General features: G+C 46.8%; 1 pseudogene; it reads right to left on the reverse strand.

The window, feature by feature from the left end:
* Positions 1–23,381: 23,381 nt before the first annotated feature.
* Positions 23,382–27,010, reverse strand: LOC138514869 (28S ribosomal RNA; annotated as a pseudogene).
* Between the last annotated feature and the right edge of the window lie 276 nt (positions 27,011–27,286).

Below are 27,286 nucleotides of genomic sequence, written 5' to 3' on the forward strand. Positions count from 1 at the left end.
GGGTGGAGATTTTCATCATAAGAGCTGCTGGGTTTTCTTTGATCGATCCTGAAGAGAGAGGAGCGCCATCAACTCCTTCTACAGGTAAGATCATGGTTTTACTGATACGAGGTATATTATTTTTAGAAGCCCATTCTGAATCCAGGAACAATCCTGCGGCTCTGCGGTACACCAAAGCAGGGACTTGCTGGATAAGTTCATCATGGAATTGTATTGTGACAGGGATCACTACCATGTTTTGGGATTTGGAAGGACTCTCTTGGGAACTCTGCACCAAAGACCCACTCATGGTTCCCTTTATGGGTGGGTGGAGGCGTTTCCTGGACGTCGGGGAGAGGTTAGGTGGCAATCCTTCAATGCATGTTTATCTGATCCGCAATACATGCATAACCCCAAAGTTCTTCTCCAAAGTCTTTCTTCCGGGGTTAAAGGTCCTCTGGCCATACTCAGGTGCATATGTTCTCCAGCGTAGAGACTTCTGATGGTTTTGAGAGCCTCTGGTTTTGCAACTGCTAGAGGCGAACAGAATTTACCCTTGCGTTTTTCTTGATTTCATTCTTGTATGCGGTAATCCAACTGTAGTACCAAGGTGATCATTTCCGCTAGATTCTGAGGGCATGGTACTCTGGATACTTCGTCCTTGAGTTCTTCACATAAATTCCTTTGAAATATGGTCAAAAGAGCATCATCAGCCCATGCAGTTTCATTGGCTAGCTGTTTGAATTACGTGATGAAAGTAAGGATATCCATGTTGCCTTGCTATGTTCTCCTGTGCTGAAACCACTAGTTCCTTTCTGCCAAACATGGCTTGTAAACTGTTGATGAATCCAGCATAAGAATCCATAAGCTGGTTGTTTGTAGTGACAAGAGGTGTGGCCCAGGCAAGGGCACTGCCAGATAGATTTGAAATCAGAAAGCTGACCTTTGTTCGATCTGTTGGGAAAACGAGGGTTTCAGGGTAAATTTTACCAAACAGGAGTCCAAAGATTCTTTACGTTTTTAGGGTTGCCATCATATTGCCCCATAGGTAGTGGTCCTGGAGGGAGTTCAGTATGGGAAGTAACCATTTGCCGGAGGAGTGTGTTTTCGTTTCTTAATGTCTGAACCTCGGTATTGAGGTTCTGCATTGCTGCCATCAATTGTTGCACGTGCTGATCCATTTCCTTTTTTGGCGTTGCTTACTATTACAAAGACACACTTTTGGTTACTCACAGTTGCGGTCTTGTGCAGGTGCTGGCAGTGGCTGACAAGTAGAACTTGGAATACGTCCCCCAAAGTGTCCAGAGGCCAGTTACTGGGCTCTGTGTACCTCAGGGAAGCACCCTTGGGAAACCCTTGTGGGGAAGACAACCCAATACATCGTAATCCAGAAGATGCTTCAAGATCCTGTGGAGTAGGTGTTTTGGGGTGCTGCTGTTGGATTGTAGTGGAGTGGAGGCTGAAACAATCGTAGAAAGATGGTAAGTAGACTCTGAAGTACAATATGTGTGGCTTGCTGTAGTAATCATGGCTGGGTTAGTATGCCGGAGAGCTGCACAGAGAAAGTCACAAGGTTCCCCAGGTGGCGAAGTAATTGCCGGCTGGAGTCTGAAGCAAAGAGGCTCCAAATAAAGCAGAGAATCCCGGCGACTAGAAAACCCAGCCGACAAGGAAAGAAAATAGAAGAAATAGAAGGAAATACTGGTAGAGGGAAATGAAAGGCAGAGGACAGGGTAAGAAGGAAAACCGAGAGAAAGTATTGCGAAGAAGCGCGATGAAGAAAGTAAGAAGGAAGGGAGAGAAGGCAAACGGAGAGAGGGGAATAAGTAGCGCTAAAGAAGTAGCAAAAAAGTTGCAGTGCTGAGGCAAAGAGCTTAGGCACAACAGAGCGAAACAGGAGTGACACAGCTACCCGTTCGTTGTGATGAAAGATTTAGAACGGGTTGCCATCTTGAGAAAGACTAGAGCGCTACACCGGAATTACTGAGACAGATCCGAGGAGGCACCATCTTGCATTCCACTGCCTATAGCGAGAATGGTGCTTCCTCCATTTCCTCCACAACAACCCCGAAGGAATCCTAACAGCCTGTTCTTAAAGTGGCCAACTTTAGCAAAGAATTTGTCCTATGAACAGACACCTGCAAGATAGCTCTAGGAGCAGTCTTATCGCAGTTCTATGACGGGATAGAACATCCGGTGCTGTTTATCAGTAGAAAACTGTTTCCTAGAGAGAGTAATTATGCTACTATAGAGCTAGAGGCCGTAGCAATCAAATTTGCAGTATGACATCTCCTGTACTAACTCACAGGGAGAAGGTTTAATCACTGACCATTCCCAGTTAGTATGGCTCACCCTTACGAAAGACACCAATCCCTGGGTCATGCGATGGTTCCTTGAATTACGACCATACTGTTTCAGTGTGGAACATCGTAAGGGCAAAGAACAGGGGAATGTAGACTTCCTCTCTCGCTTTCCTTTAGGGGAGGAAGTAGTTAAAAATGTAAGGGAAAGGTTATGTGACGAATTCCGAGATATTGTCACTGCTTTAGATATGGAAGCTCCTTTCCATGAGGCCAGGGAGATGAGGCCGCTACCCGATAGTCCCCCTGGGAGTGTTACTCAGCTAGGGTGTATCTCATGGGGAGGGAGGACCCCATTGAGAGTAGTAACTATCCCGGGAGTACGTGGTATCGCTCTGACCCGCCCACCTTCCCTCAAAACCCTTCTCTTACTCCCCCACCAGATGCCCCAATGTACTTTTGCTATACATCTGAGGTGGGAATCTCTGAGAAGGACAACATCCATAAGGTATCCAATGGCAGTACTGAGACGAAAAAGAGAACAAGAGCAATGCAGATCAATGCTGAGAACCAAGACACGCGGTCTAGTCGTTTAAATCTACCGATTGGCCTGCTGTCATTCAAAGCAGTGGAGTGAATGGAACAGTGGTGTCTTCTACTTCTCGGCACAGACCAGGAGCTCGGCAGGCTACGCAAAGGAGGTCAGACCCGAGAAGCAGACAGAGTCAAGCAATGCAGAGTGTCTGCAAGGGTCCCACGAAGCAGGAAGCTTCCCGCAAAGGGGGAAGTGGTCGGACTGGGAGCAGAACTAGAGAAGCACAGGAAACCCACTGTTTGGCTGCTAGAGAGGCTCGCGGAACCCCAGAGAAGGCTCTGGGTAGCTGGAGAAGCCACAGAAGATGGTGGGAGACCTGAACACAACCGGAGAGCAGCAGCCAGCACCCAGCAGGTTAGGGGTGGCTGAGGTCGGGTTTGGGAATATCCAGAGAATGCAAGAAACACTAAACGAAATAAGGACTAACATATGCAAACACTTACTGAAGCACAGTAAAGGGGGTCTGGGACCCATATTGGGAAAACACATCTGAAAGAGCATTAAGAGCAAATACCAATTTTTCATTTGCAATTGACATTCACAGACCTTGGCAGGGGAGTAAACCAAGGCTGTGGCATCAAGAAATATCAGAAAAAAAGAAAACAGTGAGTGTGACCAAGCAAAGGTGGTCTGGGACCCGCATTGGGGAGTGCACCCCGACAAGTGACAACGAGAAATACAAAGCTTATGTGCATCAGTGATACTCAGAGACCTTGGCAAGAGAGTAAACCAAGGCTGTGGGTGGAAGTGAAACCATAGAGAAGGACAGTGAGGTTGTTGAATACCCCACTTGGCATGATAGTGAACCAAGATGGGGATATTGAGAAAACAGCGTCAGGGACCCTCAGCACAGTCTGGGAGAGAGAACAAGGCTATTCTTCCTTGTCACAATACCCTGGGAGACAGATCTGCTCGCAAAGGGCATGGGGGAGACAGGTCTTCCAAACATAGAGGACATATCTTAATCATTGAAGAGACACAAATCACTTTGGATAAAGCTGGAAACACTCTGTGGAAAGGGAAGCAACCCATTGAGTCTTGTGGAACTTTTGTTTGCTTTTCTACACCATTTTGGAATTTTTATTTTGAACTGCAAAGTAGGGCTGCATGTTGGCAGCCAAACACATTCTCTTTGTCACATTATATTGAGTTTGGATTGTGAGGGATAAATTATGATTTGGACACAGGATGTCGAACTTTACTTTGGACATTCTGACATAGACAGTTTCACTAGCTAGTTGTGTTGAGGCAGACCAACTCCTCTTAGGGGTAGGGCTAGTTAGGATTCCTCCAACTCCCACACCCATTTTTGTTGTTAATAAACGTCTTTGCCAATCAACATGCCACCCTTGTGTCTGCCTCTTACTCTTAGACCCTCACAGTGCATATATCGATCTGAGATTTAACCTTAGAATTCTTTTAGATTCTGCGGACTGAGAATAATAGCCTTTTCAACACCACAGTATCTGTTTCAATTCAAGGTACTACCCTTTGGTCTTCATGTAGCACCAGCCACATTTCAGCATTTTATGGACAGAGTACTTAAATCCTATTCAGCTTTCTGTGTGGCATATCTTGATGATATTGTGGTACATAGTAACAACTGGCCAGAACATCTGTTCCTTCTACATCAGATCTCTCGGGCCCTGAGGAAAGCTGGCCTCATGGGAAACCCACGAAAAAACCACCTGGGTCAATCTGCCCTAAATTACCTGAGTTGTTCCATCAGCAATAGCTGCCACAAATGGAAAAAGTAAAGGCGGTTTTAAAAGCATGTACCCCAAAAAGCAAGAGGTAACTTTGAGCTTTCCTAGGCTTAATAGGATACTATAGGAGATGTATTCCCAATTATTCAAGCATTGCCGCCAACCTCACGGTCAGATTGAAGAATGCCCAGCCACAAAAGTTAATCTGGAGTAAAGAAGACCAAGGAAGTTTCCAAAGTCCGAAAACCAATCTTTTCAGCGAACCCATTCTTAAAATGCCAGATTTCAACAAGGATTTTTTGTTGCAAACAGATGCCACTTAAAAGGGGCCTATGAGCGGTCCTTTCACAACAATATGAAGGAATTGCACACCCTATCTTATACATTAGTCGGAAGCTTTTCCCCAGGGAACAATCTTATGCTACTTTAGAACTGGAAGCTCTAGCCATAAAATGGCTGCCACCCATCTACGGTACAATTTAACCGGCTGAAACTCTCTGTTAATTACCTACCACTCACCTCTCAGTTGGATGCGTTTACGAAAAGACACCAACGCTTGGGTGATGGGATGGTTCCTGGACTTGCAACCTTTTTGTTTTTCAGTGAACACAGAAAACGACAGGAACAAGGGAATGTAGATTTCCTGAGCCTATCAATCAAGAAGCGGAAGTCACAGAGATAAGGTGGAGGGTATGTGATGAATCGATGGAACTCATCACTTCTCCCAATGGGGAGCCCCTTCCTGTGAGGCTAGGGTGGTGAGCATGCTCCACAATAACCCCCTAGGGGTAGAGACATGTAGAACATCAGCGGGAGAGACTCCTTTTTAGGAGACAAGGACTTCCATTCCTGTGAGGAACTCCCTCAAGATGTACATACTGTGGCCTACATGGGATGATTCAGAACACCAGATTCCATTAAACACCAAGACTGAGATAAAGAAGGCATCATGTCTGAAACTATGAATCATTCCTACTGGGACGAAAAAGCCATAAGGCCTGAAACTGTGAATCATTCCTACTGGGACGAGAAAACCATAATACCAACAACTGTGAATTATCTCTACTGGGACAAGGAGAATCTTAAAGGATATTTGTATCCAAGAGAAAAATGACATGTCCCTTTAAAATCACACATCCAATCCACGAAGACGTGGATAAACAAAAATCCATTGAGGGACGAACAAGAGAAAGACGGAGAGAAACACACGCACGTAAGCTGCGTCATGCAATCCAGAGAGAAAGAGAGACCTGCACGCCAGCCGGGGAGTTCTCCAAGCTGACACTGAATCGAAGAGAGAGACTCCATACTCGTGCAGCTTTGCCAAGCACTACACAGATAGAAGTGCAAGCAGAAAGCCAGAGAGAACAAGAGAGCCAGAGCCCAATCGAAGGTGGTGGCGAGAAGAGGGATATGAGCCCTTGGTGGTCCAGGTGTCCAGGCAAAGTCACTGATACCACTGACAAGTGGAAATGCCAGTTGATATGGTCAAAAGCAGAACAACCGCACCACAGTGAAGAAACAGGAAACCACAAGGAGAGGGACGCTGAAGCAGGAGAGACTATGGCAACCCGTACATTGAACAAGGGTCTTACGGAGGCTCCAACTGATATTCTCCTATCAAAAGGAAGGTAACAAGGATAATGCTAGGCTTGGGAAGACCCTGACAAATCATTATAACATTCAGTTTACTCGTCCCACTACACAATTTGAAATAGAATTAAATGGAAGGAAAAGGAAACCCAAATGCAGTAATTGTGTACAGCAACCTGTTAAATGGTTACATTCCAAAAGAGAAATGTTTGTTTGTTTGTTTGTTTTATTACTTGTATTGCGCACCAGACCCAAAGGTATTAGGGTGCATTGCATTAGATTACTCACAGCTTAGTTGTACATAAAAATGCATTTACAGTTACAATGTAGTTATACAAAGTCAATAAACATTTACAATAAAAATAATTTACAGTATAATTACAAGAGGGTGTCAAGACTATAGACTGAGATCAAGGTAAGTGTGATCTAGAGAGAAGAGATAAAGTAACCCTGGGAAAAGAAAAAGTTAACTTGACATCCTGTACAAAGTAAAATCAAGTTCAAAGAGGAAACAGAATTTGAAAAAGACCCTAGAGAAAATTGGCCATTGAATCACACATTAAATAAAGTATACCAGGAGACTGCAAAAGCCTATGTTGAGAATCACAGACAAGAAACAAAGATAAATAAGAGAATCTCTAGAGGGATACAACCCGAGGAAAGGCAGACAAGTAATCAAATTTAGGAATTTAAGAATTTAATGAAAACCGTCACAAGAGATTATTCATAAATCATTTATTGAAATAGTGGTATTAGAAATACCCTGTGAAGAGTGGCATCAGTTTCAAGAGACTATTTTTGAATCACTTACATAAAGTCTGGCACTATAAGTACCCTCAGGAGAAGGGAGTCATTCTCTTGACTTAAGTTAGTTTTGCATAGTGGTAGAGTCAGTGAGGGTAGTTTTGGACAGCTTATTTGTTTGGACAGTCATGACTGACTGACGAGCACCTTAGTTAATAAAATAGGCAAGGAACACCCATAGTGATAGGAAAAGATAGGCCTTATGCTTTTTATTTCAAAAAAATACTTAATACAATGTCCCCAATGAGTCTGTGTCCTTCTTCTGATACGCCACACTGTTTATGTTTTTTTCTATTGTCTGCATTTATTATTTATTTATCAAAATGAGACGCTTATATAATGGATTCTGGGCAAGCACCCATAAAGGTCTCCTTATCTCGGTGTGGAACGTAGTAGGACAGAAAAAGTAACGTGAAAAGCTAAATAAAACAGGTGGAAAGGCTACTGTGTGCTTTGTAGCTGCATGATATCTATAGATGACTTGTAAACAATGAGGGGTTATGACTCCCAACAGCTGAAATGTTACATTAGCTTAGTGAGCAGATTTTCAGGATGTAGCAAGCGTTCTGCACGAAGCTTCTGTAAATGTACTTATTTGTGCCAGAGTTGTGTGCTGTTGTTGAAGGTCCTTGAACCTGTACTGAAAAGGTGAATGCATCCTGTGTATTCCACCTGTGCTTGAAGTCTCCAGACTATTATGCATTTGAGAGATAACAGGCAAAGGAGGCATAAAAGAGGGTCAGCCTAGATTGAGACCCAGCTTTGGAGAATTGTTAAGATACTGCCAAGCACATCGTTCCCCCTCTTTGAGGGCTATCTGGCACTGAGCACAAGCCGCAGCTGCCCATAATTCTGGAGCAAGGGGGGTCTTTCAGTGCCCATTGGATGACCAGTTTGCAGAGAGACAGACCATCCAAGAAACCAACATTGCTGTTTTTGCCTCACAGAATTCGGCTGCTTATGTTTTTACGTGCTGTTTACATTCGAGTCTTGTATGAAATAGCAAATGTGATATAAACGTTCTTAGACTTGAGTAATTTTCTTGCCTCTGTTGTTAATCATTGAACACACACCCCAAAGAACTTTTGCACAGCTGTTTGTCTTGACCACTGCAGTCTGGTGTTGGACAGCCGGTATACATAGCTGCTTGATATATACAAAAGGAAGGATGTCAAAGTGCTTCCGCCTATAGTCACAAATATGCATCTTTACCCAATACTCGTTTTTAAAAATATATATTTTTGAATTTTATTGTATATATCACACACATAAAACACAAACAATTAATGTAAAAAACTCACACTCCACAATAATACACATATGTATACACAGATCGTCAATAGTGGATCGTCAACCATTTGTCATTGAGATACTGAGATCCTCTCCACTATTGACGATTTGTGTATACATATGTGTATTATTGTGGAGTGTGAGTTTTTTACATTATTTTTACATGAATCTTTTGTGTTTTATGTGTGTGATATGTATAATAAAATTCAAAATATATATATTTTTTAAAATGTGTATTGGGTAAAGATCCATATTTGTTAAAAGAGCCCTACTCTCCGCAAATCCCACTAGCGGCCCTACATGGAACCAATACAGAAGATCTGATGCATAGCAGGAAATACTGGGAGGAAAGGGGGATAATCACGGTGGGAGAAATATGCCCAACAGGGGAGCCATTAGCATTCCAGGAATTAGTAGAAACGCATGAAGTACATAAAGCCCAATACATAACATATACCAGACTGCTAAAGAATCTCAAGAGCAGGTGGCCAACCTCCCCGAAACCGGAAGCTGAAACCCTGATATTAGGGTTACTGTACAATATGACCGAGGGAGGACACATGGTTTCCAGGATATACCAGGTAATCCTGGAAATTATCCCCATGAACCTACACAGAGGGGAATCCCCCTGGGAAGCAGAGATAGGGAGAGAAATAACAGACTGGGAGTGGTCAAAAGCAATGCTATACCCGAAAAAAGGTATCCAGAAATGCTAGGCTGAAGCAGATACAACTTTACATACTTCATAGGGTGTACATGACACCTCAAAAGTTCTCACAATTTCCAGGGGTGGAAACACAGGGATGCCTGAGATGTGGGGAGGTGAGCTGAGATATAGGACATATGTTCTGGTCTTGCCCAACTATCCAGAAATTCTGGCAAGAAATTGAAAGGCGCCTGCGGGACAAGGGGATACAAGGCCAGGAATGGTTGGTGGAAGCATGCCTCCTGGGGCTATATAAGTACCCAGGAAAAGACAGAGTAATGAGGAGAATGATTGACCTGGTGTGGATACTAGCCAAAAGGAGGATTTCGATGATTTGGAAATCTGAAAATGGACCGAGAATAGAGTCATGGTGGAAAGATCTGAAAAGATGGTCCATGGCAGAGGCAGTAGTGTGCTACGAGGCGCTAAGAACATGCAAGAGAGAAGGCTCTGTAGATATCATAGCATGGAATGCACTAGTGCATGAACTGTTCTCCTCTCCAGATGGCAATCCCCCTGAATCCGACCCCTGACATATGGATACTAATGGGAGACTCTGCAAAATGTACACTGCAGATATTTGTTGCCTCTCACCCAGCCAATGGCCAGAATGACCCAAGGATCACATAATCCTTTTTTAGACTGAGACTAGTTTATAGTTATTGTTTGTATTGGGGTTAGGGTGGGAATGGGAGGGAGGAGGAGGGAAGAGGAATGTGGACATTTTAATGCTTTGTTAAGGTTTGGTTTTCCTGTTTTCCCGTCCTCTGGGATCCCCCTTTGTCTTTCTTTGGGGCTTCTTTAAAACTTTAACTATAAAAAACAAGATTTATATTTGTGACTATAAACTGAAGCACTTTGATATCCTTCCATTTGTATATATCATGTTGAGTACCCATGTTGGACTAGCCATTGTGACACCATTACATAGCTGCTTAACACAGTGTCCATGAGTAGTGTGTGTGTTTCCTCAAACTTTAAACAATCTCTTCATTAATGATCCCATTCATGAGTGCGCTCCGAAGGAAGTGGATCACACTTGAATCTCAAGCTTCGGCCCACCTTAAGAATTATTATTAAAGTTTAACATAAAATACATTTGGATAGGTATGTTCATTTTTCACTTTGAGGCAGACCAACTGTGTCTGTTTTTTGTTTAGAAATCTATTTTTGTTTTATATTTTAGGTATTGTGGTGCTACAGTGGTTCACAGAACCTAGCCATGCCATTGGCAAGTTCACAGTGCCATGCGTCACAAACAGCCACAAGAACACACCAACTCCCATATGAGGTTCAAGTTTTTTTTTAATGGAGACCTTTCAGGGATCCCGGTTGGATAGTGCCTTCCAATCAGTTTGGGAACTCCCTTGCTCTTCCACGCTCTTCTACTCCTTTCCCTGGATCTTAATGTCTCTTTCCCTTTCTCCTTGTATGCTCCCTTCCAACTCCACCCACCATCTTCCCCTTCTCTCTCTCCCTGCCACTACCTATCTTGCCTCCCTGAAGGTCTCCATCTAGTACTCACCTCCGCCCTCCGATCTTACTCCTTACGACTCCCACCCTCCTCCTCTCTTGTACCTCTACCCACTACTAGTTTCCTCAAACCACGACTGTTTCCTTACAGGTGGGAATTCCGAGATTGTGCCCCACATTCAATCCCATTGGAGGCACCATATAAAACAGCTGCAAACAGGAATACTGCAAAGAACCCAGGTACTCGTTGAGTTGTGTACCTTGCCTCCAGCTCAGTGTCATGTAAACAGCGCCTATAAAAGATCACGCAAATAGATGCTTCATTGTGAGTAGGCTAGTTCCGAGTAGACAAGAGGACCTTTCTGCCTCTCCAGGTTGGAGGGCCGTTTCTCTAATGGGAAATAGATGTTTCCATGTGAGTATGCTAGTTCCCAGTAGATAAGTGGACCTTTCTGCTTCTCCAGGTTGGAGGGCGGTGTCTCTAGTGGGAAATAGATGCTTCAGTGTGAGTAGGCTAGCTCCCATTAGACGAGAGGACCTTTCTGCTTTTTCAGGTTGAAGGGCCGTTTCTCGAAAGGGAAATAGATGCTTCAGTGTGAATAGGCTAGTTCCCATTAGATGAGAGGACCTTTCTGCCTCTCTAGGTTGGAGGGCAATTCCTCTAATGGGAAATAGATGCTTCAGTGTGAATAGGTTAGTTCCCAATAAACGAGAGGACCTTTCTGCTTTTCTAGGTTGGAGGGCGGTGTCTCTAGTGGGAAATAGATGCTTCAGTGTGAGTAGGCTAGTTCACATTAGAAGAGAGGACCTTTCTGCATCTCCAGGTTGGAGGGCCGTTTCTCTAATGGGAAATAGATGCTTCAGTGTGAGTAGGCCAGTTCCCATTAGACAAGGGGACCTTTCTGCTTCTCCAGGTTGGAGGGTCGTTTCTCTAATGGGAAATAGATGTTTCCATGTGAGTAGGCTAGTTCCCATTAGACGAGAGGACCTTTCTGATTCTCCAAGTTGGAGGGCCGTTTATCTAATGGGAAATAAATGCTTCATTGTGAGTAGGCTAGTTCCCATTAGACGAGAAGACCTTTCTGCTTCTCCAGTTTGGAGGGATGTTTCTCTAGTGGGAAATAGATGCTTCCGTGTGAGTAGGCTAGTTCCCATTAGACGAGAGGACCTTTCGGCTTCTTCAGGTCGAAGGACCGTTTCTCAAATGGGAAATAGATGCTTCAGTGTGAATAGGATAGTTCTCATTAGACAAGAGGACCTTTCTGCCTCTCCATGCTGGAGGGCACCTTTCCGTTTCCCCAAGTTGGAGGGACGTTTCTCTAATGGGAAATAAATGCTTCAGCATGAGTTGGCTAGTTCCCATTAGACAAGAGGATCTTTCAGCTTCTCCAGGTTGGAGGGCCATTTCTCTAATGGGAAATAGATGCTTTAGTGTGAGTAGGCTAGTTCCCAGTAGACAAGAGGACCTTTCTGCCTCTCCAGGTTGGAGGGCCGTTTCTGTAATGGGAAATAGATGTTTCCACGTGAGTAGGCTAGTTCCCAGTAGACAAGCAGAACTTTCTGCTTCTCCAGGTTGGAGGGTGGTGTCTCTAGTGGGAAATAGATGCTTCAATGTGAGTAGGCTAGTTCCCATTAGACGAGAGGACCTTTCTGCTTCTTCAGGTTGAAGGGCCGTTTCTCGAAAGGGAAATAGATGCTTCAGTGTGAATAGGCTAGTTCTCATTAGATAAGAGGACCTTTCTGCCTCTCCATGCTGGAGGGCACCTTTCCGCTTCCCCAGGTTGGAGGGACGTTTCTCTAATTGGAAATAAATGCTTCCGCATGAGTGTGCTAGTTCCCATTAGACAAGAGGATCTTTCTGCTTCTCCAGGTTGGAGGGCCATTTCTCCAATGGGAAATAGATGCTTTAGTGTGCGTAGGCTAGTTCCCAGTAGACAAGAGGACCTTTCTGCCTCTCCAGGTTGGAGGGCCGTTTCTCTAATGGGAAATAGATGTTTCCATGTGAGTAGGCTAGTTCCCAGTAGACAAGTGGACCTTTCTGCTTCTCCAGGTTGGAGGGCGGTGTCTCTAGTGGGAAATAGATGCTTCAGTGTGAGTAGGCTAGTTCCCATTAGACGAGAGGACCTTTCTGCTTCTTCAGGTTGAAGGGCCGTTTCTCGAAAGGGAAATAGATGCTTCAGTGTGAATAGGCTAGTTCCCATTAGATGAGAGGACCTTTCTGCCTCTCTAGGTTGGAGGGCAATTCCTCTAATGGGAAATAGATGCTTCAGTGTGAATAGGTTAGTTTCCAATAGACGAGAGGACCTTTCTGCTTTTCCAGGTTGGAGGGCGGTGTCTCTAGTGGGAAATAGATGCTTCAGTGTGAGTAGGCTAGTTCACATTAGACGAGAGGACCTTTCTGCATCTCCAGGTTGGAGGGCCGTTTCTCTAATGGGAAATAGATGTTTCCAGGTGAGTAGGCTAGTTCCCATTAGACGAGAGGACCTTTCTGATTCTCCAATTTGGAGGGCCGTTTATCTAATGGGAAATAAATGCTTCATTGTGAGTAGGCTAGTTCCCATTAGACGGGAAGACCTTTCTGCTTCTCCAGTTTGGAGGGATGTTTCTCTAGTGGGAAATAGATGCTTCCGTGTGAGTAGGCTAGTTCCCATTAGACAAGAGGACCTTTCTGCTTCTTCAGGTCGAAGGGCCGTTTCTCAAATGGGAAATAGATGCTTCAGTGTGAATAGGTTAGTTCCCAATAGACGAGAGGACCTTTCTGCTTTTCCAGGTTGGAGGGCCGTTTCTCTAATGGGAAATAGATGCTTCAGTTTGAATAGGCTACTTCCCATTAGACGAGAGGACCTTTCTGCCTCTCCAGGTTGGAGGGACGTTTCTCTAATGGGAAATAGATGGTTCAGTGTGAGTAGGCTAGTTCCCATTAGATGAGAGGACCTTTTGGCTTTTCCAGGTTGGAGGGTCGTTTCTCTAATGGGAAATAGATGCTTCATTGCGAGTAGGCTAGTTCCCATTAGACAAGAGGAGCTTTCTGCTTCTCCAGGTTGGAGGGCCATTTCTCCAATAGGAAATAGATGCTTCAGTGTGAGTAGGCTAGTTCCCATTACACAAGAGGACCTTTCTGCTTCTCCAGGTTGGTGGGCCATTTCTCTAATGGGAAATAGATGCTTCATTGTGAATAGGCTAGATCCCATTCGACGAGGGGACCTCTTGCTCTCCCGTTGATCATCAACTTGTCCCGAATGTACTCTTTCTGATAATGTTCAAAACAGCACTTTATAGTCAACACTCTCAGTGCTGTAACAAACTTCTCAATGCTCTCACAATATTTCTGTTGTCTGATGGCAAAATGATAACAAGCCAAAATGTTATTCCCCTTCACCTCGTAATGCTTGTCCATCTTGGCTATGCATATATCAAACTGAGTCGGTTTCCCATCTCGATGCATCCAGATAGTTTTAAGAAATTGTTGTCCAGCCCCACCTCTTTCTTTTTAATCAAATAATTAGGACCATATACTGCCAATAATATATTTCTGGAATATTTCTTTCCATTTAATAACCTAGGAATAACCCAGTGGCTGGTATGTTTGCCATAATCTTTGAATTAGTTTCTGTTGCTTTCCTATTTTCATGCCCTTGGTATTTGTCACCTTGTTCAGAGGGACAAATGTCTGTAATCTGCCTTTTAAGGTCCAATGAAAGAAATCCTCTGAATAACAGCCAATAGTGCTACGGCACGCCCCCTTCTTTATGTGTGCAAGTGTTTCTTTCGGTCGCTACACTGCATGTGGGAAGGGCACAGCACGGAGAGCAGTACCCGCAGTGAAAGCCTTCATCTTGTTACATAGCTAAGCAACAGACATATCAACTCCTTATCATGTCTCAAATTGCCAGGTAACAACACCAGACGATGCGTCCTTGGGTCACGTGTTCTGCCGTGTGCATGTATGGCTATGCTGCTAGGGGGCTTCCTGTGTCCTCACAGGTTCAGGCACAGCCCAAATACTGCCCAATACAGGCCTAGAGAGTCCCAATGAGCCACCATTCGACTGCACAGCTAACCCTGTACCGGCTAAGCCAGCGCAATCACAATCAATGGCAAGTGCAGGCTCTTTGTCATTGGCGCAACTCATCACCAGTTAAGGAAGTGAACCAGGACACAGCCAGTATGTGTGACTTCATTTCTTTTTTCGTTCATCTTTATGAAGCAAACACTCTCTCTGTCCTCACCCTCACACTAACCACTGTACTACTTGCCTTGCATTCTCTACTAGTGTTCTGTTCGCATTCCACATTCATAACATTCTCTCTGCTGACATTCCTAACACCATGAGGAGGCCCCCTTTCTTCTAGAGGACTTTATTCCTGCTTCCACTTTCTGTATTCTAATATTACTCAACTAGAGTCTGAATGGTTCAGTTAGTCCCCCTATAGTGCTCTATATGATCATGGGTTGACCCGCCTAGGATTGACGATGCATTGGCCCTACTAGGCATGAAGATTTTTTTGCTCTCCTGGCCAGGAAGACCATTTGTCTGTCCTGGGCTTGAAGACGCGCTGGCACTCCTGGGCTTGAAGACAAAAGATAGGCCCTTTCACGGCCAGAAACTGATGATGTGATGCATCGGTAGGGCCAGAAACCGAAGAGAGGCACCACTCACCTTGGTGCTGAGAGTTAGACCACAGTCAAGTTGGTTTACCCAGGGTACTGCACTCCTCCTCACCTTTCCACTAGCCTGCTCTACTTTTGATGGGCTAGTTATTAGATTAAGATGTACAACCAGGTGTCAGCTAGCATTTCTATCGGACGCAGGCCTTCTTCCACAGTATTTACCTTATTTTCATGGTCCACCATCAGCAATTCTTCCTTCCTCCACCTCCCTTTTCTTCCTCAGTACCTCACCTAAAATGATCCTAAATTGGTGGCCCTCATCTTCCTATACCGATTTTGTCTGTACCTTTCAAACTGTTCTCCAAGTAATGTCCTCCTTTCTCATGTCTCACCTTCCATCTCTCCTTTTCCCCCTTGCTAGTTTTCCCCTCTTCATGCTGCTCTCCCCTTTTCCCTGTCCTCTCCTATCACTCTCTACCATCAACCTCTCTTTAAGTCTTACTCTCCTTCCACTCCCTTCGCCTTCCTCTTTTACTCCGCTCTTTACTGCAACACTTGTTTTCCAAACACCCATACTAGGCCTTAGACCCAAGCCTCCCTGTATAGACCTGCCCCTTTTGAAACTGAAAAAGGAAGGGTGTTAATGAATGAACCCAAGTCCTTGTGTACGTGACAAAAGGATTGGCTCTTCGAAGTAACTCATCTTCAGATCTAGTGGTTTGTATCAGTTATAAATTGTCAGCTGCCAACTTGAAGTGAAGCAGCATTGTCATTGTAGCTGCGTGACCCCACCATGGTGCCTCCTGCAGGCAGCGGCACAAAGCCTCTGCCGACCTTGAACCTCATCTGCCAACTTCATTGCATACCCTCAAGCTCAAGTATGTCTTTTTCACAGTCCATCCTGCAGACTGTGGGCCTGATTCACAGAAGTGTTTTAAAATGGTACACTCCCATTGAAAAATGCTGTGTATTCAAATGTACTTTTAATTGGATCAAAGGCGATACCCACAGACCTTTTGGTCTTCTAATGCTTCAAAATTCTACCAGGCCTTGAATTACAGACTGGTACCTGGCAAAGAAGAAAGTGGATAGGGTAGACGCCTTGGGAATACCTTATTTACTGGCTATTATTTTTCTGAAGGTACAGGGCCCCCCCAGGGTCTCGTAGCTCCATTCCCATGTGTCCACCTGGAAACACTGTCACAGTTCTCTCCTTTTTTATGCCTTCATCCAGTTCATTGTTGTACTCAATATGTAATTATTTTCATTGACTGTTTCATATTTTCAGTCATTTATATTCCATGAAAGTATTTATATTGTTAAAGTAGGCCTTATTTTCATTTATTTTATATCACTCGAGTTATCAGTTAATGGTCCTTACATATGTATCATATTCAAGATTTATTATAACCATTTAATTGGACCGAAGTGTAAGATATCTTATCCATTGGCATAATTATGGGTCTATGTGTTCTAATTGAAATTGAACTAGTTGCACATTTTCTGAATGTTTTGTACCTAATGTGGGGTAGGTCTCCCTTCCACCACCCACCCTCCTCCCCACCCCTTACACAATCCAATATGACCTGACCCCAACCCGCCATCTACCTTTGGTGGTGTAAGAAATGTAAAGAAATGGGGGTGGGGGCCAACCAAAAGATATACACCTATAATTATATTGTTAACTGGTGTTATGTTCACTAATATTCTTAATAAAAATCTACACAAATTTAAAAAAGAATAACATAAATAATAGCTTAAAGAAATAAATAGACAATTGGGTAATGGAAGTGTTTTTATTATGACAAGTGTTACACCGTAAAGCAACAAATAGTACATATACATGTTTAGACTGGATACATACTATACATTACACAGTATATTTGGCAATTGCCTTTTGAAAAACAAAGATCGAATTGGTGGAGCCATATGGAGTGAACCTGCTTTACCTGGGGGGATTGGAAAAAAAAGAAGCCTAATAGTGAAACATTTGTGGAAAAACAGTTCTCATAACGGCACATGAAAAGCTGCAAGAATTTGATAACGGAAAAAGTAAACTTTATTATTGCAAATGTTCACAATCTTTTGTCACAATATTTCCTGTAAGGGATCAACAGATATCACAACTTCACACCTCCAGCAGGGGCACGCTGATACACAGTGCCAGAGGTTTGTGACACAATTATCGATCTATACATTATTTGCTTTGAATAATGGTACTGTAGTGTGAACAAGTACAGGTTAACTATACACAACTAAAGATCTTAGAATGAACATTTCCAAATTAAGATTTTCACTATGAAAAGCAACTCACACTGCCTAAAATTAAAAATGTGATTACAGTGGAAGGAACTCAGAAACACTTGACACTTTTCTGAAGCGCACATGGCCCTTTTTGAATCGGTTATACTCTTTGCACTTTTGTCAAGCATTTCCAATATTGACTTGGTGAAATAATATGGTTCTGCATTGACTTTAGGACTCATTTTGCACTCAGCACTTTTATATGGATGTATAATGGATGTGTATGTACAAGGCGGTTTTGTCAGTATTTAACATGCATTTATGTGCTTAGATATGTATTCTTGTTTTTTGATGAGCTCTTTCTGTTAGGTATGCGGTTAGTGTTTTGCAGTAAGTCATTGTGAGCAGGGCAAAATGAGTGGTACGTATTTCTACATTAAAGTGCACCTGCATATATTTTGCTGCCATTACATGTATTATATGCATTAGATTTTATTTTGGTTCATAAACCATTTATGCTCCAAACTGTGTCTGACATATTGAGGAAAATGGGTCAGTATATCAATGTATTATTTAGCAACATTTATTGGTGATTTCAATAAAAACTAGTAATGTTTATTTAGTCAATTAGTTCATGAAGTTCTTTGTGTATTGAGATTTATTGCTGCACAGCAGACAGTGACATTTTGCAGAAATTGGTAGTGCCATTTCTTCTTTGATGTGGAAGGCGAAATCCACCTTTGGTAGTAAATTGGGGTGCATTCTGAGAACCACCTTTTATAACAGAAGGCTGTTCAGCACGAAGCGCTTGAAGCTCACTTATCCGGCAGGCCAGCAACCAAAAAGTCTACCTTTAACGACAACCATTGACAATTGGCTGTTTAAACAATTTTCACATGAGCGCCGACAGAACCACATTGAGGTCCCACTGGTTGCGCAGTATTCTATGTAGACCGTTAACATGGCTCCAAATTATTTGATTTACAAATGACAGCATCCTCAGTCCGCTGTTATAAAAAGCCCCTATCGCTTCTAAATAGGTTATATAAGAGAACACAGACACACCCCTTTCCACTAATTGTGTGATGAAGGAGATATTATCCAGTCTTGCCTGCAGTGGGTTTTTGTCACTCCCTAAACACCAGTGGCAACAACACCTAGACAGCCTTAGTTTGCGCTATATTACATTTTCAAATGATAATAACACCTCCATGTACTTGCGTACTGTGCCCTGGTGGCCCTAATGCTCCCCATGTTCTTTTGAGAGTCCCAGGTGACTGGAACCTAGATCCAGTAACAATCCTTCAAATGGTGTCACTACTCCCCGGGGGCAACTCTTTCTTGGAGTTTAGGGAGGTGAGGCCGGTAACCGATAGTCCCCCTAGAGGTGGTAACATGAGGGAGGACCTCATAGGGAGGAACTCCCTACCTGGGGATAAGGATGATAGTTTGGGATACAGTGCCTTTAACTTCATCACAAGGGGGAATAACACCCAACTCTTCCTTACACGTGATAAAATCAGAGACAATGTATCACTGTAAGGTGTCACACAGTCTACCTGTGATAAGGACTGGGATGAAAAAGAAACAAAGAACACTACAGTCAAGCATGAAGTATTCAACTAGCTGCTCTCAATCAGACTTATGTTATGCTAGGGCAGCCCCTTCTACTCACAAACAGTAAGGAAGGACTAGGAAAACCCCCTCCGAAGAGAGCCACCTCTGGGAGGAGAGTCCGACAAGCAAGGACGCTGACAAAAAGCCCATGTTCTGAGGCTGTAGCAAGACAGCCGTCTGAAGTGCTGAAGTTAAACCAAGGGGTGCAAGGGAACCGTCTCATCCATCAATGGGGAGCCAGCAAACCTGAAGTCGAAAGTCAGTGCGGTGGCGGTGTTACCCGTAGTGCGTGGATCATACGATCCAAGAACGACACCCAGACCATTAGAACTAGCTTACGACAGAGCCACGTGGGAAGTACGAGAAACTGTGGTGGTTGCGAGACCTGTAATGGGTGGACTGTTTGTCTGAAAGCTTGCGTCCTGATCACCATTCATAACGGACCAGTAATCTGGAGGAAGGTGACTAAGCGTTCTTGTAATCTGTGTATCAAGAGTGATAGAGGGGGACCTGTTGGCAAAAGTGCCCAGGCTCCTTATAGACTAAACTGGAGAAAGATGTCTAATTGACGGCCACCCAGACTTCCAGAGCAGCCTGGCCATCTGGTCCTTGCATTCATTACTATGGTCAACTACCAGATGGCAGGGTTCACAGATAGGGTGGCCAACTGTCCTGCATTCTGCGGGATGGTCCTGTTTTGGAGGACTCTGTCCAGTGCTGATGGATAAAAGTCCTGACTCCGTTCAGTTAGGTAAATGCTTTGTTTGTGGGGCACTGGGAGCCCGTCTCCCATGCGTGTCCACCGTCCCCAAGCCTTGCTGTTGTCGCAGGGATCTCCAGTGGGTTCCCCGTCCCTCCCTGCAGGGAAAAGCTCTAAAGGGGCCCACACTAGAGCTCCAGCGCAGCCCGGCCTTGGGCACCCGTTTCCTGCATGGGTCGTCCGCCCCAGCGGCAGTCCTGGGGCGCCCCGGCAGGGTCCCAGTCCCTGCCCAGAGGGAAAACCTCTAAGGCGGAGGGGAAAGCTCTAAATCGGCCCGGCTAGTGCTCCAGGGTCATACGGGGGTGCTGCCCCCAGCCTCAGGCACCTGCCTGGCATGTGGGTCATCCGTCCCCAAACCCAGCAGCGGTCCCCAGGAACCCCGGAAGGGTCCCTTGCCCGGAGGGAAAAGGTCTAAGGGGGGGGCCTCAAGCTCCAGGACGGCCAGGGTGGGGTGCTGCCACCCTCTGCCTGTGGGCACCTGCCACCTGCGTTCCCGTCCGGGCCCATTGGAAAGCATTACACGACCAGATGGCTCTCTGCGAGTAGGGTGGCCAACTTTCTGAAATCATTTTACAGGACACTTGCCCACAAGGCGGGGGAACGATCACTGCTGGGCTTGGGGACTTGCTCACACACAGGTGATACTTGCCACGGGGACCGGGACTAACCCATGAATGCCATGGAACTCAGGGGCAGCCGCTCTTTGCGGTTCTAATACCACAGAGGAAAGGGGCCCAATCGGGGCACCCCTTGACACCAGCATTGCGTTTTAGACTTGGTCACTCACGGGTGACATTACCCTGAAGGCGGGGAAGGCGCCACGGCCGCCGCGGAGCTCCAGCCATGCCGCGTAATCAGCCTCTACCCATGCAGAGGTACGGGGACCCCACAGGGTCGCTAATTCCGTTACTTGCACTTGCCTTAGCTACGCTGAAATTTTAGTTTCAAACAGGTGCCGGAATTTCAGTTTCCGACATCCATCTGTGCGTTCAGTGGAAGTTCTGCACTCGGAAACAGCGTGGCTGGGGCTGGGACTTAAGGTGCAGACTGCGTGCACTAAGCCACCACCTGCAACCCAAGGCCCAGACTCTCTTCCCTGCATCGGAGCAGGTGTCTTCCGCATGCGCCACAGAGCCACCCTGCAGGGAGTCACTTCCACACAGACTTAAGCCCCCACATAGTGGGGGCTGACGGAACCCGACCGGAAGCAAATGTACAAGTCAGCCGGGACTGGGGCCACCTGGTCCGACTGCCCTGCCCCTCGACCAGATGGTTGGTCGGGCCCTCGGGCAGATGGCCCGGCGGCCGTTAGGCTGTGCCTGCCCTGACGCCATCGTCCAGGGGCCGGGGCTTAAGGCACTACCACCACCGCATGCTGGGGCTCAAGCTGCAACGCCTCTCACCCGCCTGCCTCCCATGAGCTGGGTCGAGCCACTCTGGCTGCCGCCGGCTGGACTATTTGGTCTGCAAGGCTGACCGGGAAGTTAGGAGAGCGCCCTCCACCTAGCCCGCACACCCCATGGGTGTCCACCCAGGGTGGGTGGGAGTTTCCCGTGCACCCCGCGGGACAGCAGGAGGAAGGATGGAGGCCATTGTAGCACCTTTTGACAAAAGCTTGGCTCAGAGGATGACTTTCAATAGATTGCAGCGAGGTAGCTGCTCTGCTACTTACAAAACTCTGTCCCAGAATCTGGTCGTCAACAAATGATTTAACATCAGGTTCCCCACGAACATGCAGTGCACTACGGGCAAAATAGGTGGCCCCCTTCCGTTTACATTCGAGCCCAGAAGCGAGTGGCTCGATGCACCGGCCCAGAGGCTATCCTAGGCCAACAGAGGCTCCACAGCACTGGGGTACCGTTACAGATAGGGGGATTCTGACTTCGAGGTATTCAGTCATAATCCCACAGCTGCTAGCTTTGTCCCATTGGCTCCTGTTAGGGAGAATTCTCCTTCAAGGGCTAATTTTCCTCACCTAGTGAGTCCCCCAGCAGCTTTGCTGGATTTCTGGAGTTTCTTTTTTTTCACCTGATAAGAGTGTACATCCTTTTTCCACTCTTACATGTGTTTTGGCCTATGTGTTTTACTCATTGTGTGATCTTGGGCACTGGAGCACACCACTCCAGGTGCCCCTGTTCTTGTATGGGTTACACAGCACCTTCAGTGTAGTAACCCAGGGTTATCTTTAAGACTTCCCTCCGACTCCATTTGGCTGGGGCCGACTACTGTCCCCCAGTGAAAGGTAAAGTTGCCATTTACTTTACGTAGTCACTTTTACCACAGACCCAGTACACCCCATCTTACATGGAGTACTGGAAAGGGCTAATCTGTACCCCTTTTCTGTTTGTACCTCCCTGAGCATTGTTTCGCTCTTTTAACATTTAGACTTGGCTGGTGGCAGTGGTATCTACCCTAACTTTTCTACCGCGATTATATTCGATAAACGTAGTAATGCTTTTGGCTATTTTAGCAGCCTTAAGCATAAACCCGCTTGACCAAATCGTCTTTCTTTTGGCTTCGGCTGGGTTTATTCGCCATTTCTTTTTGTTAATGTCCTTCTTGTGTTTTACTTTGCGCAGCAAACCAGGTTTGCCTTCTTTGTTCACCTTCTTTTGGCGGGCTTCTCCTCTTTGCGCCTGGGTGTCTAGGTAGACTGAATGTGAGGAAGGGGTGTAGTCACCCCCTGCACAGGGTATCCTAGGAAACCCAAGTCGCACTTTGCCATGATTGGCTGAGGTGGTTGTCCAGGCTGGAAACCGCCCCCCCTGCTGCGTGACTGACAGCCAGGCTGTGTGAATGGGGGTTTTGCGCATAAAAGGCAGGTCTCTTGGGCTAGAAGTCAGTCGCCACTGGAACTACAAGGAACCGAAGGGAAGTGGAGAGAACGACGGCTGCTGCAACTACCCCATCCCGGCAAAGCCCTGCTGCAGACCTCAGCTATCTACCCTTCAACGTCTAAGAAGATCCAGTCCGGAGTCTTCTTCCCGTGAGCTTGGTGGGGATAACCAGCTCATCTTCTTCAGCCAGAGGTCGCCGTCGAAATCGCTGCACACTGCTGTAGTGGGCCGGATAGCCACCTGACGAGCCTCTCCTGTTTTTAAGGAGCGCACCTTTTATTCTTTGTGGCTGCTACCGTCTTCATCCCTGTGTGGTGCAGACCCCCTCCAGACGTCCTCCTTCACAACGAAGCTCCACGAATCGTGGGTCTGCGGGAAACCAACAGGAACAACTGCCAGCACCAGCTGCACCATTGGAATAAGGTACTGTGTTCTGCTTGAGGAAACTGGGTGACTCCCTTTTCTTCATCTTCAAGGCTTGCCCTTGTCTTCCCTCCTTCCTTCCGAACATTGACAATATCAAAGTACTCTTGGCTACGTTGAATCGTGAACTGTCTAAACGGTGTGATCTTCGGCAACAGGCCTCCGGTCACTTGAACTTGGCTCCGGCCCTTTGACTTTTGAACTCCTGTTTCTGAGTGTTTCTCGATTCTGTCTGCCTAACCAAAATATTGCCTGTGATTTTTGCCTCCAACTCCCTCTGGTTATCTCAGGTGCTAAGTGTGTTTTTGCCCCGGTAGCATTTCATGTCACGATATGCGTTTATTTAGTAGACCGAACTGTCAAAAAGTGATTGCAACCATATTTGCGGTATCGTGTTTTGTTCATAACACCGGTTTATTCAAACACAGGGTACTTACCTTGAGATATACTGTACAAAGTGAATTGGTTAGTTGTAGTGCATTTAACGTGTGGTTTTATTTACAGTTTAATAGAAGTGTTGTGTTTATAACTGATGGTTTAAAAATAAATGTACTTATATTTTTTACCTGCAACCTTGAGTCAGTGTTTGCTTGAGTCACAGTAATTGTGGTCCCTTTGTGTAATCTCTGCTACTGCTCATATACTCTTGAGATAAGCCTGGCTGCTCCGCCACTGCTACCACTCTGACATAGTAGTACAGGCTTGTACCAAAGATAAACTTGTATTGCCACCTGTAGTCTTAATTGTGTGTAGTGGTCCCTAAGGACATTGCACAGAATTCTGCCCAACAGCTCCTCAGCCAAACACACACACCAACTGCCTGAACCTGCGGTTCCTCTCATATTGAGCAGGATTACTATTGCAACAACACATCATCAGTAGGGTAAAACGACTGTCTCAATCCAGCTCATGTTCCTTATTAGTGGGTGAACAATCCAACGCTTGGTGAATTCTGTTTCACAATGATAGGAAGAGCCGACATCGAAGGATCAAAAAGCGACGTCGCTCTGAACGCTTGGTCATCACAAGCCAGTTATCCCAGTGGTAACTTTTCTGACACCTCCTGCTTGAAACCCAAAAAGTCAGAAGGATCCCAAGGCCTCGCTTTCGCGGTCTGTAGTCATATTGAAAATCGAGATCAAGCAAGCTTTTGCCCTTCTGCATCGTGGGAGGTTTCTACCCTCCCTGACATCTGCATTATGGTTTGCCAGGTGAACCGCCCCAGTCAAACTCCCCACCTGCCACTGTCCCTGAAGCGGGACACGCCGGGCTGTTGGAGCCAGAAGTGAGAGTCCCACAGTGCTCACCCCCGCCTCACTGTGCAAGTGAAAAAAGTAGTATTATTTCACCAGCGGCCTGAGGACCTCCCACTTATCCTACATCTCTCATGTCTCTTCACAGTGCCAGACCCCACTGATACTACCAGGCCTGTTCTCTTGGCTGTGGTGTCACTAGATATTAGGTAGGGACAGTGGGAATCTTGTTCATCCATTTGTGTGCGTCACTAATTAAATGACGAGGCCTTTGGCTACCTTAAGAGAGTCATAGTTACTCTCGCCGTTTCCCCACGCTTCATTGAATTTCTTAACTTTGACATTCAGAGCACTGTGCAGAAATCACATTGCGTCAACACCCACCATGGACCTAATGTGATGCTTAGTTTTAATTTAACAGTTAGATTCCCCTGGTCCGCACCAGTTCCAAGTCAGCTGCTAGGCGTCGGCCGAGGCAAAACACTGATCCCGAACCCTGGGAGGGGAATGGAGAGAGGCGACCACCGCAGCTGGGGCGATCCACAGGAAGGGCCCGTTCACATCCAGAGTCGGCACTGCCACCGGGGGCTTCGCACCCCAGCCCGACTGACCCAGCCCTTCCCGAAGTTACGGATCCGATTTTCCAACTTCCCTTACCTACATTGTTCCAACATGCCAGAGGCTGTTCACCTTGGAGAACTGCTGCGGATATGTGTACGTCCCGGAGCAAGATTTACACCACCTCCCCCGGATTTTCAAGGACCAGCGAGAGCTCACCGGATGCTGCCAGAACCGCAATGCTTTCCAAGGCTCGGGCCCCTCTCTCGGGGCAAACCCATTCCAGGGTGCCCTGTCCTTCGCAAAAAACATAACACTCCCCAGGGATCCCGCCAACTTCTCTGGGATCGTTTGCGTTACCGCACTGGACGCCGCCCGTCTCCGCCGCTGCGGGTTTCAGAATCTGAACCAGACTCCCTTTCGATCGGTTGAGGACAACGGAGGCCATCGCCAATCCCTTCCGAACAGCGTTCGACCATTTCTTAGGACTGACTGACCCATGTTGAACTGCTGTTCACATGGAACCCTTCTCCACTTCGGCCTTCAAAGTTCTTGTTTGAATATTTGCTACTACCATCAAGACCTGCCCCTGCAGCAGCTCCATCCGGGCCCTTGCCCCGGACTTCCGCGCGCACCACACGCCCTCCTACTCGTCGCGGCTTAGTCCCCGCGGCTCTCAGCACCGGCCGGGTATGAGCCAGACGCTCCAGCGCCATCCATTTTCAGGGCTGGTTGATTTGGCAGGTGAGTTGTTACGCACTCCTTAGCGGATTCCGACTTCTATGGCCACCGTCCTACAGTCTATATCAACAAACACCTTTTCTGGGGTCTGATGAGCATTGGCATCAGGAGCCTTAACCCAGCATTCGGTTCATCCCACAGCGTCAAGGTCTGCTTACCAAAAGTGGCCCACTGGGCACTTGCATTAGATGCCCGGGTCCAAGCCAGCGAGCCGGGCTTCTTACCCATTTAAAGTTTGAGAATAGGTTGAGATCATTTCGGCCCCAAGACCTCTAATCATTCACTTTACCAGATAAAACCGGGGTTTCCGTGCACCAGCTATACGGAGGGAAACTTTGGAGGAAACCAGCTACTAGATGGTACGATTAGTCTTTTGCCCCTATACCCAAGTGGGACGACCGATTTGCACGTCAGCATCACTACGGACCTTCACCAGAGTTTGCTATGGCTTCGCCCTGCCCAGGCATCAATTTCCATCATACGGGTCCTATCACACACGCTCATGCTACACCTCCCTGACAGAGCAGGCGAGACGTGCCGTTGGCACGGCCACCGCGACGGGATCCCACCCCAGCCGGCACACGCCAGGCCCTCACCTTCATTGCGCCACAAGGTTTCGTTCGGCACTCCGACTCACGCACATGTTAGACTCCTTGGTCTGTGTTTCAAGATGTGTCAGGTGGGTAACGACATCACCTCAGAACCCTGGGGCCCTTCGCGGGCCTCCCTGCCCAGCGGCGCAACCTGGTCAGGGTGCACTAAGGGTAGTACACCAGAGTAGACAGTCGAATCGGAAGCCCCGTCTCCTCCCCGGCGACCACCAAGAGGGGCCGGGACGGTTGCCGTAGAAGGGCGTGGCGGTCAATCTCCCTCGGCCCCGCGGACACAGCAAAACTGCTGTCCGGGGGCGGTAACACTCTCTGCGGGAGCAGAGAGCCACCTGTCCCCTGGGACCTTTCCAGCCGACCCACAGCCAGTCACGGTGCACCGCCACAGAGGAAATGAGCCCTGCGGGGGCCAGGTGTGCGCGGGCGGCAGTCCTGCAAGGGCATCCACTGTTCCAGGCGACCGCCGTGTTGAATACTGCGGAAGGACTGCAGACTCCACCCGTTTACCTCTCCACAGTTTCATGCCTTCTTGAACTCTCTCTTCCAAGTTCTTTTCAACTTTCCTCTTACAGTGCTTGTTGGCCATCGGTCTTGCGCCCGTATTTAGTCTTAGATGGAGTTTACCACCCGCTTTGGGCTGCATTCCCAAGCAACCCGACTCTGAGAAGACCCCATACCAGCCTAACAGCATCTGCGGGGTGAGACTCGATCAGAAGGACTTGAGCCCCCTGAGCAACACTGGGAAGTCTGTCTTCTGTATGCCACATTTCACACACCTGCCGCTAAACGGGAATTCAGCGCTGGGCTCTTCCCTTTTCACTCGCCATTAGAGAGGGAATCCTGGTTAGTTTCTTTTCCTCCGCTTAGTAATATGCTTAAATTCAGTGGGTCACAACGTCTGATCTGAGGCCGTAGTCGGGGAGCACAAAGTTCAGGGCAGCCGGCCTTGGGCCCGTAAGGGGAGTTGCCCCAGCCCTGTGCTTCCGGCACGCCCGAGTGAACGCTGTCCCGATCTGCGGTTGAAGCCCACATGGTCTCGAGGCCCACGCTCCAGGGCCATCCTGCGCGGCAGCCGTGAGACACCACAGACAGCCACATGCGTGAATGCCAAAGCCCCGCGGTAGGGTGAAGGTGCGTTAGGCTTTTTTAAGGGCCGCTGCTGCCGGCACCACCACCACGGCGCGCCGG

Source organism: Ambystoma mexicanum, chromosome 12, assembly GCF_040938575.1.
Source record: "Ambystoma mexicanum isolate Mex_15411 chromosome 12, UKY_AmexF1_1, whole genome shotgun sequence".
NCBI classification, from domain to species: Eukaryota; Metazoa; Chordata; class Amphibia; order Caudata; family Ambystomatidae; genus Ambystoma; species Ambystoma mexicanum.